Genomic DNA, 13,101 nt, shown 5'->3' with positions numbered 1-13,101 from the left:
TCCAGAAGGCAGCTAACTGGGATGCTGAGAATGTAATTCAGTGGTATAGTGTTTGCCTAGCATGTATATAGCCCTGAGCTCAGTAAGAAAAGGAAGGTAAGAAGGGAGAAGAGAAGAGAAGAGAAGAGAAAGAGAAGAGAAGAGAAGAGAAGAGAAGAGAAGAGAAGAGAAGAGAAGAGAAAGGGAGGGAGAAGAAAAAAGAACAGGAGGGGGAAAGAGAATGGAGGATGGAGAGAAGGCAGCTAAGGCTAGGAGGCCCTGTAGTGACATAGAAATACTAATCTTGCTCTATATTTGGTTTGAACACACTAATGTAATTAACTTGGGCTATATAATTTTGCTAACTTCAGATCTTTGTAATTATAAAGCCTCACATACAATTATTTGAATGAAAATTGATTTGATTTTTATTTCCATGGAAAAACCACGACAGCTCATTTTAATAGCACTACCTTCTATGGAGAAGCCATTGCATTTCTTGAGTGGATTTTTTGTCAACAGCCCTTCCACAGTATAAGCAGCCGATGCAGTTCTGTGTTCTCTCTGCAAGATTCCTGGACTCAAGAGCATTCATGGTCCAATGGCTTTTACCCTTGCCTTGACCAGTCCCCTCCAACTCCCAGGAACAGTGCAGAAAAACCTGCACATAGGGAGTATCGTCTTTCAACACACAGGAAATACAAATCAGTAGGTTTCAGAAGATAGAACCCATTTAGGACCATGTTAAGACAGACTTCTGAAATATAATATTATAATTGCACAATTGGCTGGCTAATTGCCAAATGGATAATGAGTGCTGTCACTCAACAAAAACACAAGAGGATGCTGGCTCAGAGATGAAGCATTGTCACAGGATCTTGCTGACTTGCTTGGGCACCAGGCAAGGCCTCACTCAGAAGGTGGACTGCAGCAAGTAGACAGGGTATTAGGCCAAAGAGAATCTCTACATGCTTAACCTTCACTACAGAGGTAGAGGTATGGGTGTATACATGTGTGAGCGAGTGTATGTGTTTCTTAACTATAACACACATCATATCCTATTGATGTTAACCATTAAGTACGTATTTTAATCATGGGAAAAGCAACAGTCAAAGGCAGAGATAAAAATAACTGCCTGAGGCTGGGTGTTGGTGGCACACGCCTTCAATCCCAGCACTTGGCAGGCAGAGGCAGGAGGATCTCTGTGGGTTCAAGGCCAGCCTGGTCTACAGAGCGAGTTCCAGGACAGAGTCCAAAGCAATACAGAGAAACATAGTCATCCAAAAACCATAATAATAATAATTGCCTGTTCATCCCAACCCCAGCATTTAGTTAACATAAAATAATTGATCCTTAATAAATCTGAAGGAAAAAAGTGGTCACGCACAAAAAACTTAGGTGTCTGGCTTCCTAATAAAAATCTTCACACTTAGCCCTGAGGAGATGGTGTGGTTTGTAATGCACATATTGCAGACATGAGGACCTGAGTTCCCTCTCCAGAACCCATATAAAAGCCAGCTGTGGTAGTCCTTAATCCCAGTACTTGGAGACAGGCAGAGCCACAGAGCTCAGTGGACTCTGAACAAACGGAAGATGGGCGAGCTCCAAGTTCTCTAAGGGACTGACTCAAAATATAAGGTGAAGACACCCAATGTTGACCTTTGGCCGCCACACAGATATGCAAACATACAACTCCCATGCTTGGATGCACACACTCACACAAATATGCACTGCTGGGCATACAGGGTCAAGTTATCCCACACAATTGGCAGGCCACCTTTGGTGGTTAGAATGGGAATAGCCCCCATAAGCTCACATAATTGAATACTTGGCCCCCAGCTGGACTGCTTGGAAAGGATTAAGAGGTGTGGCCTTGTTGAAGGAAGTGTGTCTTAGAGGCAGGTTTTAGGATTTCAAAGTCCTACACATTCCCAGTTAGCTTGTTCTGACTCATGGCTGTTGTCTCAACATATAAGCTCTCAGCTACTACTCCAGCACCATGCCTGCCTGCTTGCTGGCATCTCCCCAATATAGTGGTCATGAACTACAACCCTCTGAAACTGTTAAGACCCCAAATTAAATACTTTCTTTTGTAAGTTGCCTTGGGCATGATGTTTTGTCATGACAATAGAAGTTAACTAAGACCACCTAATATAAAACCTAAGTTAACAAACAGGCAGAATCTTCTAGAAAACACATCAGCTGCCATGAGAAAATGGAAAACAAAAGTATAGCCCAAATTGAAATGTAAGTGAGCAGTATAAGTAAGAATTTGCTTTTTTTAAAGACTGACATAGCAGTGCACACTCAGTATTTCAGCACTTGGGAGGCTGAGGCAGAAGGATCAGGAATTCAAGGTTAATTCTATATAGTATATGTGAGAGCAACCTAGGCAACATGAGATGCTGTCTCAACAACAAAAAATAAAAACAAGGCCGGGCGTTGGTGGCGCACGCCTTTAATCCCAGCATTCGGGAGGCAGAGGCAGGTGGATCTCTGTGAGTTCGAGACCAGCCTGGACTACCAAGCAAGTTCCAGGACAGCCTCCAAAGCCGCAGAGAAACCCTGTCTAGAAAAAACCAAAAAATAAAATAAAAAATAAAAACAAGAATTCATTTCATTTCTTCCAAAAACCAAACACAAAAATGAGTTCCGTAGTTTTACCATGGCTTATTTTCACATGATTAATCTATGGAGTAGACTTCAAGAGCTTTGCATGCCCAAGCGCCCTGTGTTAGAAGCTAACTGCCTGGACCCACTTCTGAACCACTGTAGATGTTAAATATCTACCGAAACAATACAGAGAAACCCTGTCTCGTAAAAACCAAAAAAAAAAATCTGTCTGCAGTTCTACACAAAAAGATTCAACTTCTTAAAACGATTTATTTTCTGTACTATCTTATGTGCATTTTATTTTGCCAGCATGTATGAATGTGCTCATGTGCATGCCTGGTGCCCAAAGGTGACAGATCCCATGGGACTGGAGTTGCAGAGGGTACATAGGAGGATTTGGGGTGAGAAAAAGCAAGGGAAAATGTTGTACTTATATTATAATCTCAAAAAATAACAATAACAGCAGCAGCAACCTGAAGGCAGAGCTGAAGAAGAGGTCATGGATGCTACTTACTGGCTTACTCCCCATGGCTTGCAGATTGTTTTCTTATACAACCCTGGACCACCTGCTCAGAGAAGGCACCTCCCACAGTGGACTGGGCCCTCCCACATCAACCATTAATAAAGAAAATGTCCCACAGACTTACCCACAGGCCAATCAGATGCAGATATTTTTTTCAGTTGAGGTTCTCTCTTCTTAGACGACCCTGGCTTGTGTCAAGTTTAAAAAAAATGACCAGCATAGTCCCCAAACCTCTAGGTCAATTCACTATGACACCAGCTGTACAGATGCAGACAGAAGAAGCATCTAGAGTCAGCAACCAGCCAAGGCTTGAGACACTCCCTTGCCTATACCCTTCCAGGTTTCTTGGCCTACCTGTGTGGCAATGAAATTCCAGGCTTCCCAGTGTTTCCACTGGTTCTTTCCTGCATAAACAAGACACAGGGCTATCTGGGGATTTTCCCCATCACAAACAAGAAGCTGACCTCAAGCTAGACCTAACCATTTTTGACATTTGTAAAAACCGAAGCAAGAAACAGAGACAGCTTTGTATATTCCTGGGTCTCTGAGTGCTTGGAAGGCAGAGTTTATATGGCAGCCTCTTTCCCCATACCTATAAGCCTGAAATTCAACCATTCTTCAAGGACCATCTCTCCTTTGTTTCCCTTTTCCTATGAGCATCTGAGACTCTTATTGTAGCTGTCAGCAGCTATGGTCATTTATTTCCTAACATACCCTGCCCCCAAAACACTGATGTGCCAGCTGCATAATAAACATCTGCAATCCCAGCACTCTAGAGGCTGGAGGAAGAGACTCAAGAGTTGGAGGCAGGGCTGGAGAAAAGGCTCAGTGCTTAACACCACATACTGGTTTCCCAAATCTGACATCAGTTCTCTTCCAAGGGATCATAAGTAGGAGGTCCCATACCTATCTCCATCAGGATACCTGGGTTGCCCTGGGGTGGCTCTCCTCTGTAGGTGAAAAAAAAAGTACCTCAGAGGGAGGTCAAGCTCAAAAAAGCCATCTATGGTGAGCCCATAGTTCAGGCTTGTCTTCATTTCCTGCTGGGCATAAAGGTATCACAAATTAATCCTGGGATTCCCCCAAGCCCCACCTTCTTGATCAAGAGTTCCCTACTCTGTGCTGTGACCTATAGTGATCCCTCGGCACTGCACAGATCAGTTTCTGAGCTAAGTGAGACAAGACTCTTGGCTCCCTTTAGATTTTCTGACACCTAGGATTCACTCTTTTTCCCTTTTAAAAAAGTCATATGTATACTACATTCAATAAATTGTTAATCTTTCACTACCAGATACGTTTAAAACCTAGCTCCAATGAGGAAGCAAGATTAAAATCATTTTGTAAACATTTATCCTTTCTTAATGTTGGAAAGATAAACTTTTTTTCTTATTCCATGACTATTTTTAGTGTGAAGGAAGGAACTGGCCTTTGGAGACAAGACTGGAGGCAAGATTTTTCCCCTCAGGTCTCGCCCTCTGTCATCCTTCCCTCCTTTCCATCTTTTCTCTGTGGCTCACATGAGTCTCACAAGCCAGACCAATACAAACATAGCTCAAAGAAGCAAAATAAAAAATGGGTGTTGGGTGGAACAAATCAAAAAGGCCAGCAAGGTGCTGAATCAGCAGAGGCTCACAGTCTTTAAGAGGAAAATGGGAAGCCAGGTTTGGTGGCACACACCTTTAATACAGGCGCTCATGAAGCACAGGCAAATGGATCTCTTGCTAGTTCCAAGCCAGTCTAGTCTACAATAGTGATACCCGTCTCAAAAACCACACAAACAAAACGAAAAACACCAACCATGGAGGAACACCTCCCTGCCTGGCAACTGCACAACCAGCAGGTGGGGCCCTTGGGAGAGAATGACATAGGAAGACATCAAGTTCAAAGCCTGCCTGAGCTACACAGTAAAAACTCTATCTCAAAATAAAACCAAAAAAGAATGGGGATATGGCTCAGTCAGTAAAGTGCTTACCATTCAAGCACAAAGATCTGGTAGGATCCCTACCACCCGTGTGAAAAAGGCAGGAACAATGCCAGTGTACATCTGGAATCCCAGCACTGGAGGACTGGTGAGCTCCAAGTTCACTGAGAGATACTGTCTCCAAAAATGGTAGGATGGAGGGAGCATGATTAAGGGAAGACATCTGACATCAACAAAAAATATGAATTAATTAAACCAAGTATGGAACTTGTCATTCCAGCATTTGGGAGACAATGGCAGGCAAGTCTGGTCTACAGAGCCAGTCAGAACTATGTAGTAAGACCCCAGCTCAAAGAACAAAAATAAAACAGGAGGAGGTGAGGGAATGAATAAATGAATCCAAATAATAAAATTAAAAACAAAAGATAAAAATAGTGCCAGCCTGGTCTACAAAGTGAGTTCCAGGACAGCCTCCAAAGCCACAGAGAAACCTTGTCTCGAAAAACCAAAAAAAAAAAAAAAGATAAAAATAGTACAAAAGAACAGATGCAAAAAGATGTCTCCAGTAGATACAACACTGGGTTTCTTCTCCCTTCCCTCATCCTCTCTTACAAGTGACTTCTCTAACACATACACAGAATTATGCAAATATATCAAGTAACTAATAAAAATACCTTGAGTCAAGGGCCAATGTTCAGGAAACACTAATAACTATGTTTTCATTTTTAAATGAACTGACTGCTGTGACCAGCACCTTGTGGAAGCACTTCCTCTGTGGGTCTTTTCATTCAGAAGGCTTTGACCTCCTGAATTCAAACTCAATATTTAGGATTTCATCTTCAACAAAGGACTACAAGGAGCCCAAGGTACCCAGAGCTTACAAGAGATTGAAAACATCAGACACAGACAGCGACACAGGCCCACCATGCCAACTACTTAGGATAATCACCCAGTCAAGACTAGCCTAGGCCACCTAGTGAGGTCTCAGAATAAAAACTAAAAATGACAAAGCAGTGATGACACGTGCCTTTAGTCCCAGCATTTGGGAGTCAGAGGCAGGCAGATCTCTGAGTTCAAGGCCATCCTGGTCTACAGAGCGAGTTCCAGAACAGCTAGGACTATTATAAAGACAAGCCCGGTCTCAAAAACAAAAAAAGATGGATTGGGGTATAGTTCCATGGTAGACTACTTTCCTCACATCTCACATGTGTGATGCACTAGGCTCAATACTCACTCAGTTTCACACAAGAGTACATATAATGTGGGGGCTGGAGAGGTAGTTGAGCTAGTAAGTCCTTGCAGCACAAGCACGAGGCCCTGAGTTCAATCCCCAGAACCCACATAAAAAGCTCTGCAAGCTGGCCAGGAGGTGGTGACACACGCCTTTAATCCCAGCCCTCAGGAGGCAGAAACAGGTGGATCTCTGTGAGTTCGAGACCAGCCTGGTCTACAGAGCGAGTTACAGGCTAGGCTCCAAAGCAATAGAGAAACCCTGTCTGGAAAAAACAAAACAAAAAAATCTTAGAGCTATGAGGTTGAGACAAGAGCCCTGGTCAGACGGTGTATATTAACTCCAGTGTGTATAAATTGCTGAGCTCCAGGTTCAATAAGAAACCCTGTTTGAAAAGTAAATGAAGTTGAATGTCAACCTCTGGCATCCACATGCTCACACATCTGCACAGGTACACACACAAAAATTAAAATCAAGATGGACAATGCCTGAAGAATGACATCAGAGGCTCTCTGATGACATGAACATGTATACACAGGAATATGCACAAGCATACATACAAGATTGATTACAGAAGTCTACCTGTGAATTATTTCAAAATCAAAAGACCCCCCCTACAAAAACTACACTCCAATCCCTGCTTTATGAAAACGACACTAAGTAATACCAGAACAGCCCTGGGCAACCGATCCTTTACACATTTAATTCTGTCCAGTAAGACATTATTGGTTGAGTCCCATATGCTGTTGAATCCATAAAATGGACTCAGATAGACCTCAACTGGTTTTGGCTAATTCAAGTCTAAGGACACACATATGTGACTCAGCGTCGAAGCTATAGAAGAAAATAATCCCTGCACTATGGTCTACCTTCCAATATGTTGAGAAACTACTACTGATTGGCAGACCTCTATCAACATTTAGTGGAGATTTGAGGGGGCAGGAAAAGGGAATTGAATTTACAGATCTCTTGTCTCGAGTGGGAAAATCCACACTAGATAGGTAACAAGGCAGAGGAAGATCAAGTTTAGGAGCTGGGCCTTAGGACTCGCATGCCCTTCCTTCCACTATGTATGAGTGCATTACTCCCTTATTAAGAGTTTCCCGCCTAGCAGTCCCTGCTCACACCTTTAATCCCAGCACTTGGGAGGCAAAGGCAGGCAGTTCTCAGAGTTGGAGGACAGCCTGGTCTACACACAGTGAGTTCCAGGACAGCCAGGGCTACACAGAAGAAACCCTGTCTCGAAAAACAAAGTCAGTTTCCTTGGCTGGAAAATGGAAACAGTGAATACAATCCGCAGCAGAAATTTCTAAGTCCTCATCACAAGGTGAATAATGTGGCATATTCAGTAGGCGGCTTGGTGCTAAGTTGGATTCCAAGTTGTGTTCTCTCTCTCTCTCTCTCTCTCTCTCTCTCTCTCTCTCTCTCTCTCTCTCTCTCTCTCTCTCTCTCTCTCCTCTCTCTCCTCTCTCCACACACACCCCAAATGTAATTCTAAAAAAATGAAATATTTATTGCAGGAACACTCTTGGAAAGACTATTTGCATACCATAATGTATTGTTTGGTTTTTTGTTGTTGTTTTTGATTTGTTTCCTTTCTAGAGGTAATGGGGATTGAATCAAAGGCCTCGTGCATTAGAGCTACATTCACTCTGCAACCAAGCTATGCCCCTACTAACCTTTTTCTATCTCTTCAGTGTTAAGATTATACCCAAGGCTGGGGACAGAACACCTGGCCTCTTGATTGCTAAGCAAGTACCCTAGCAACTGAGCTACACTTAGTCCCTCCTTTTGGTTTTTGTGTATGTACAAAATGATGATTGGAAAAATTACAGGAGTTCATGGTCTATCAACTGGTCAACTGAGGGGACTCTCTCACAGTTCAGGTCAACTGGGGTAAAGCATGGTCTTGTCTCCAACCGTTACCTGAAATTGACACAGCAACCCAGCTGCTCTAAGCAACCACTTTCTCAGCTATGGTGCCCAATAAACACGCTCCCAAGAAACTAACAAGGTAGATTCACCATGTGACCATTAAGATAAAAGCACATTCTCTCTGATATGTAAAAATGGTGTTCAAGGAGATGGCTCAATCAGTACAATGAGAACCGAGTTTAATCCCACATAAAAAGTGGGTGGTGCAGCCTGTCTCTAGAATCCCAACACTGGGGAGGATCCTTAGGGCTTGCTGGTCAGCCAGTCCAGCCAAATTAAGGAGTTGTGGGTTCTGTGAGGAAACCCTGCCTGAAAACATGACAACTACCAACTCAGGAAGACACCCATTATCAACCTCTGACCGCCACCATGCATACACACATGCAACTAGAAGCACGGGTGCACAGACATCTACATACACATGAGGACACACACATACATGCCTCAGGACAATTTACAATTCCACGGTCCTACACCACACTACTGGAAGCCCTATACTGCATATTAAAGGACACAAACTTCAGATATAGAGATTAATATATAAAACTTGAAGGTGTTTGTAATTCTCTGGACTGCTCCAATTGTCTTGCTTACTTTTCTATTGCTTTGAAGATACACCATGACTATGGACAATTTGTAGAAGGAAGAACTCATTGGGACTCACAGTTTCAGAGGGTTAATTAGTCGACGACCATCCATCATGGCAGGGAGCATGGCGGCAGGCAGGCAAGGGCACTGAAGCAGTAGCTGAGAGCTACATCAGATCCACAAGCACAGGCAGCAAGTAAACTAACTGGGAATGCTGTGGGCCTTTGAAACCTCGAGACACACCTTCAACGATACACAAACCTCAACAAGGCCACACTTCCTAAGCGTTTCTAAAAACATTTCCACCAACTGGGGAACAGACATTCAAATATAAGAGCCTACGGGGCCCTTCTTAACGGGGCCCTTCTTATTCAAACCACAACAGTCTTGAATCAAAGACAATTGTTGGCATCCCAAGGATCCTGATAGCCCACCCTTACTGGATAGCAATTAGACTCCATTTCCAATGTTCCCCAAAGGCCTTTCCTTGGTGACTCTCTGGGCCTAGCAGAGTACCCAGCATTTACCCTACAGCAAAACAAAGGCAATTTTTAAGTTACCTTTTAAGGTCCAATACCATAAAAGGGATAAAATGCCTTCCTTTTTCTTTCAGTAATACTACCAAAATGGATTTCTCTGACCTGAGGAAGAAGGTATCCTGGGGTAGATGGGAGTCTTGTACCCCAAATCGGCCATGCCAGTCGCACAGGTGTGTGTGATTAAAGGCTTCAAAAGCTTTGGGGGGCCATTTTAACAAGTGGATCAAGTGAACTTCAACTTTCATCACTGTACTAATTACCCAGGTGGGTGGTTCCACGAACATCTACAGCACACTTGGACACCAAATCCCTTTAAAAATAAAAGTGCCATCTACACTCGGCACTCCTTTCTTCTATGGCTCTTCTAGAAATGACTAATGGTAAATTTCATAGAGCCATCAAGACCTATTTGCTACCCTAAACTGACGCCTGAGGGACAAGGTGCTCACTACTCCTCCATGGTCCTGGGCCCTCTTTCAAGTTAAACCAGGGACTAGCTCAGAGCAAAACACAAGTCAGGTCAACGCACACACCAAAGCAGAACAGAAACAAACACTTGCACTAACCCTGAGGTTTGGGTTTTGGTTGGGGGAGGGGAGCCGTTTTAGGTTTTGCTGCAAAACATTTCGTCGGAGCGGACCCTAACTGCGGAATTTACAGCGCAGAAGGCCCTGAGAACGCCAGCCACTGCGAAAATAAATAAATAAATGGAAAAAAAAAGAAAAAAAACAACCCCACAAGCCCGAGCTCCTGATTGCGCACTGGTCACGCACGCACGTGAAGCCCAGGCCCCATCCAACACCAGCGGGCCTCCAGCCTCCTAAAGTTGTCACAAAATCGGGAGATCTCCAATGTTCAAAGACGCACCCCTCCCACATAAACTCCCGCTCCCAGCATCCGTCCCTGCGTAAGGGAAATTCCCAAGACTGGGATATGGGTGAGGGCAGATATGGAGAACCCCTCCCCAGCCCCAAAGCAACAGGTTTACACCCTCCCCAGGCCGCGCTGGGCGGTCCCTCGCCCTCACCTACCCGGGGGAGCCGCCCTCCATCGGTGTCAACCCCCACCTCCGGCCTGGCCCCCGAGACGAGGCCTGGTAGTGGGTGTGGGGAGGGGGCTCCCGGACTTCCTTGACAGTTTGTGCCTTGGAAACTGAGCACAGGCGGCCCAGCCTCTCTCCCCCGCGCGCCGCCGCGCGTCCACCGGGTTCCGGGAGCGCCGGCCTGCGCCTCGAGGATGAATGGGGCTCCCCTCCCCCACAAGGGGATCCCGCGCGGCCCCCAAGTCCCAAAGCGACTCGGGTCAGCCCAGCAAGCCCCCTCCGGAGCCGCAGACAAAGAGATTCAGGGGCTAAACGGCAGCGCTTCCCTAAACTTGCCTGTCCCCCTCCCCAAAACAAAGGCGCACCCAGGCCTTTCCCGCCCCCCGCGCGCGCGCGGCCACTTTGGGGAGCGGCCGCCCCGGAGGTATTGTTCAGCATACAGGGAGCGCGCCCGCCCTGGGAAGGGGGGGGGACACACGGGAACTTGCCCCTCCGGGAGCTCCGGGGTCCGACCACCGCGACCAGGGTCACCGCCAGGCCCCTCGGCCCGAGAAGTTTGCGCCCCTGCCCGGCATGCACTCACCTCGCCGCGAGCCGTGCAACTTGTGGCCGCGCTCTGTGCGTACTGGCGGATCCACCGTCACCAGCCCGGGCCCGCGCGGAGGCCGACGAGGGCCAGGCGCCCCGGAGCAGCCGCGCGCCGCCCCCGGCCCGCCACCCGAGTCCCCGAGAAGAGCGGGCGCTGGAAAGTTTCGGTGGCGAATGGCGGCCGGAGGGCGCTGCAGCGGCGGCGGGGCGGGGGCGCTGGCGGCTTGTCGCTCCCGAGCGTCGAGACTGGGGGGGCTGGGCTGGGAGCGGCGGCGGCGGGAGAGGGCGGGACGGCGGGAGGGACCGACACGGCCAGTGACCTCCGCTGGGAGCGGACGCGAGCGCGCCTACCTTGGCTGGGAGACGTGCCAAGGGGGGGTCGGCAGCACGCAGCCCTCCACGAGACACCTGGAGGAGGCCCTCTCCAGCTCTACCCTCCCCCACCGCGTCCCCGCTGGCCCCTCCTCCAGCGCCTTGGGGGGGCCCCGCGTCCCCACGCGGCAGCCCCTCCTCCCCACGAAGAGCTAGGACGCCAGGCCCGCCCTCACCCCGACCAAGTCCAGACCCAGCCCCCCCGGGGGCAGGGAAGAGACTTACATCCCTGCACAGTTCTTCACCCTACAGTCTCCCCACCCCCCACTCCCCTCCGCCCCACGCCCAAGGTGGAGGAGGGAAGACCAAGCGTTGCCCTCTGGGCCCCAACCTGGTCCCTTGCTCCTTTTCTACAGGCTCCGAGAGGAATGAGGGGAACAGGGCCCCCACAAACATACCCAATCCCAAACCCTGGCACTCCAAGGTGGCTTGAGGGGGATGGGAACAAGGGCCACCCTGCAGGTTGGGGGAGGGAATGGTAACCCAAGCCACTGAAAAGTGCTACCATCCCCCACCTCAAAGATGAAGCCGCCCAGCTAGCCTAGGAGGTCCTCGTGCAACCCGTCTCGTGGAACGTCTCCTTCAAAATTAACAATTTAAAGCACCCCCCCGTTGCCTTTATGCCCACCCACAAAAAAAAAAATTGAAGACTCGGGCGCAGCCATGACCTTTGCAAAACACCTCCCAGCCAAGAATCAGAAATGCAGAGGGGATTAGGTTCAGTACAAGGCGAAGACACAAATATACTGGGGAGGGGTATGTTAAGGTACTGGGGTCCTCAGACCTGCAAATCCCCATCCCCAGGCCTAAAACCGCAGGCGCTGGCAAAATGTTTTCTGTTGCCATGGCTGGTAAGGCCCAGCCCTGGCGCTTCTTCCTTCCACGTTGGTAACAATTCCCCCCAACTCCCGGCTTTAATTCAATTAAAAAAATATCCGGCCCTCTTCCTCAGCACCTTTGGTGTCTGCCTTGTTGAGTATTTTTAAAATCAATTTGCCCCTCCCTTAGGCTTCTAATGAGCTTGGTGCTAAGAGCCCAGTAACACTCAGCAATTTAAACTCTAACCTCACTTGCTCCTTCCTTGAACACTAGGCGTTTGTTGCTCTGATGGTTGGGGGAAGGGGGAGAACCCGGGGAGAGTTTTAAGGGGCCGGTTCTCCATCAAACAGGCGGACCTCAAAATTACCTTGCAAAATATTGCTGCGAAACGTCAAAGATGTCAAACGACTGTTGGTACACCGTTATTAGAGCGCATCAATAAAAAATACACACTTACACAGTCTCCATAATTGTGAATCAGCAGAACACTGGCTTATTAGCTATCGGCTGCCATTCAAGTCCCCCCACCCCAAAGGATTTGGTGGGACTCCCTTGAGCCTGCCCTTCGTAGCTCCCGGGCTCCAGAGCTCGTGCAGACTGATGCTGAGGTATTACGGAGGGTGCAATCGAAAACCCGAGCCCGCTCATGATGCAACCCTGGCCCGTTTTACACGTGCTTCCCTTCCCCCACTGCATGCTGGTGGTAGCGCTGCGTTTTTTCCGCCTGTAGGGTCACATTGTGGTTGATTGATTCTCCTTTCGCCTTGCTCAGTCATTCAGATTTGGAAAGTAAATAACAAGTTGACATCATTACAGCTTCAGGCTTTACCCGGTCGCCAGCTCTCGGCTACCGCAGACCCTCGAGTAGCTGCGCAGCAAACCCTACCCACCTAGCATGCCCAGCTTGACTTGTCCAAATTAGTGCTTGGAAATTCCAAGCTGAAGTTGGTT

General features: G+C 47.6%; 1 protein-coding gene across 21 annotated transcripts in view; it reads right to left on the bottom strand.

Moving 5' to 3' along the window:
- The window catches only part of Tbl1x (transducin beta like 1 X-linked), a 155,559-nt gene extending 142,819 nt beyond the window's left edge, over window positions 1–12,740 (bottom strand). For 11 of the 21 annotated variants that reach the window (XM_040744166.1, XM_021231746.2, XM_021231750.2 and 8 more), the window contains exon 1: window positions 10,955–11,220. The gene's annotated coding sequence lies outside the window, so the exon portion shown is untranslated. Of the gene's footprint in view, window positions 1–10,360; window positions 10,504–10,954; window positions 11,221–11,310; window positions 11,330–12,607 lie in introns of those variants that run through there. The other 10 variants (XM_013119054.2, XM_013119051.2, XM_021231748.2 and 7 more) reach the window with 4 other exon arrangements.
- Window positions 12,741–13,101: the final 361 nt, after the last annotated feature.

Source organism: Mesocricetus auratus, unplaced genomic scaffold (assembly GCF_017639785.1).
Source record: "Mesocricetus auratus isolate SY011 unplaced genomic scaffold, BCM_Maur_2.0 Super-Scaffold_100003, whole genome shotgun sequence".
NCBI classification, from domain to species: Eukaryota; Metazoa; Chordata; class Mammalia; order Rodentia; family Cricetidae; genus Mesocricetus; species Mesocricetus auratus.
This window is presented reverse-complemented; position numbering and strand designations above follow the sequence as displayed.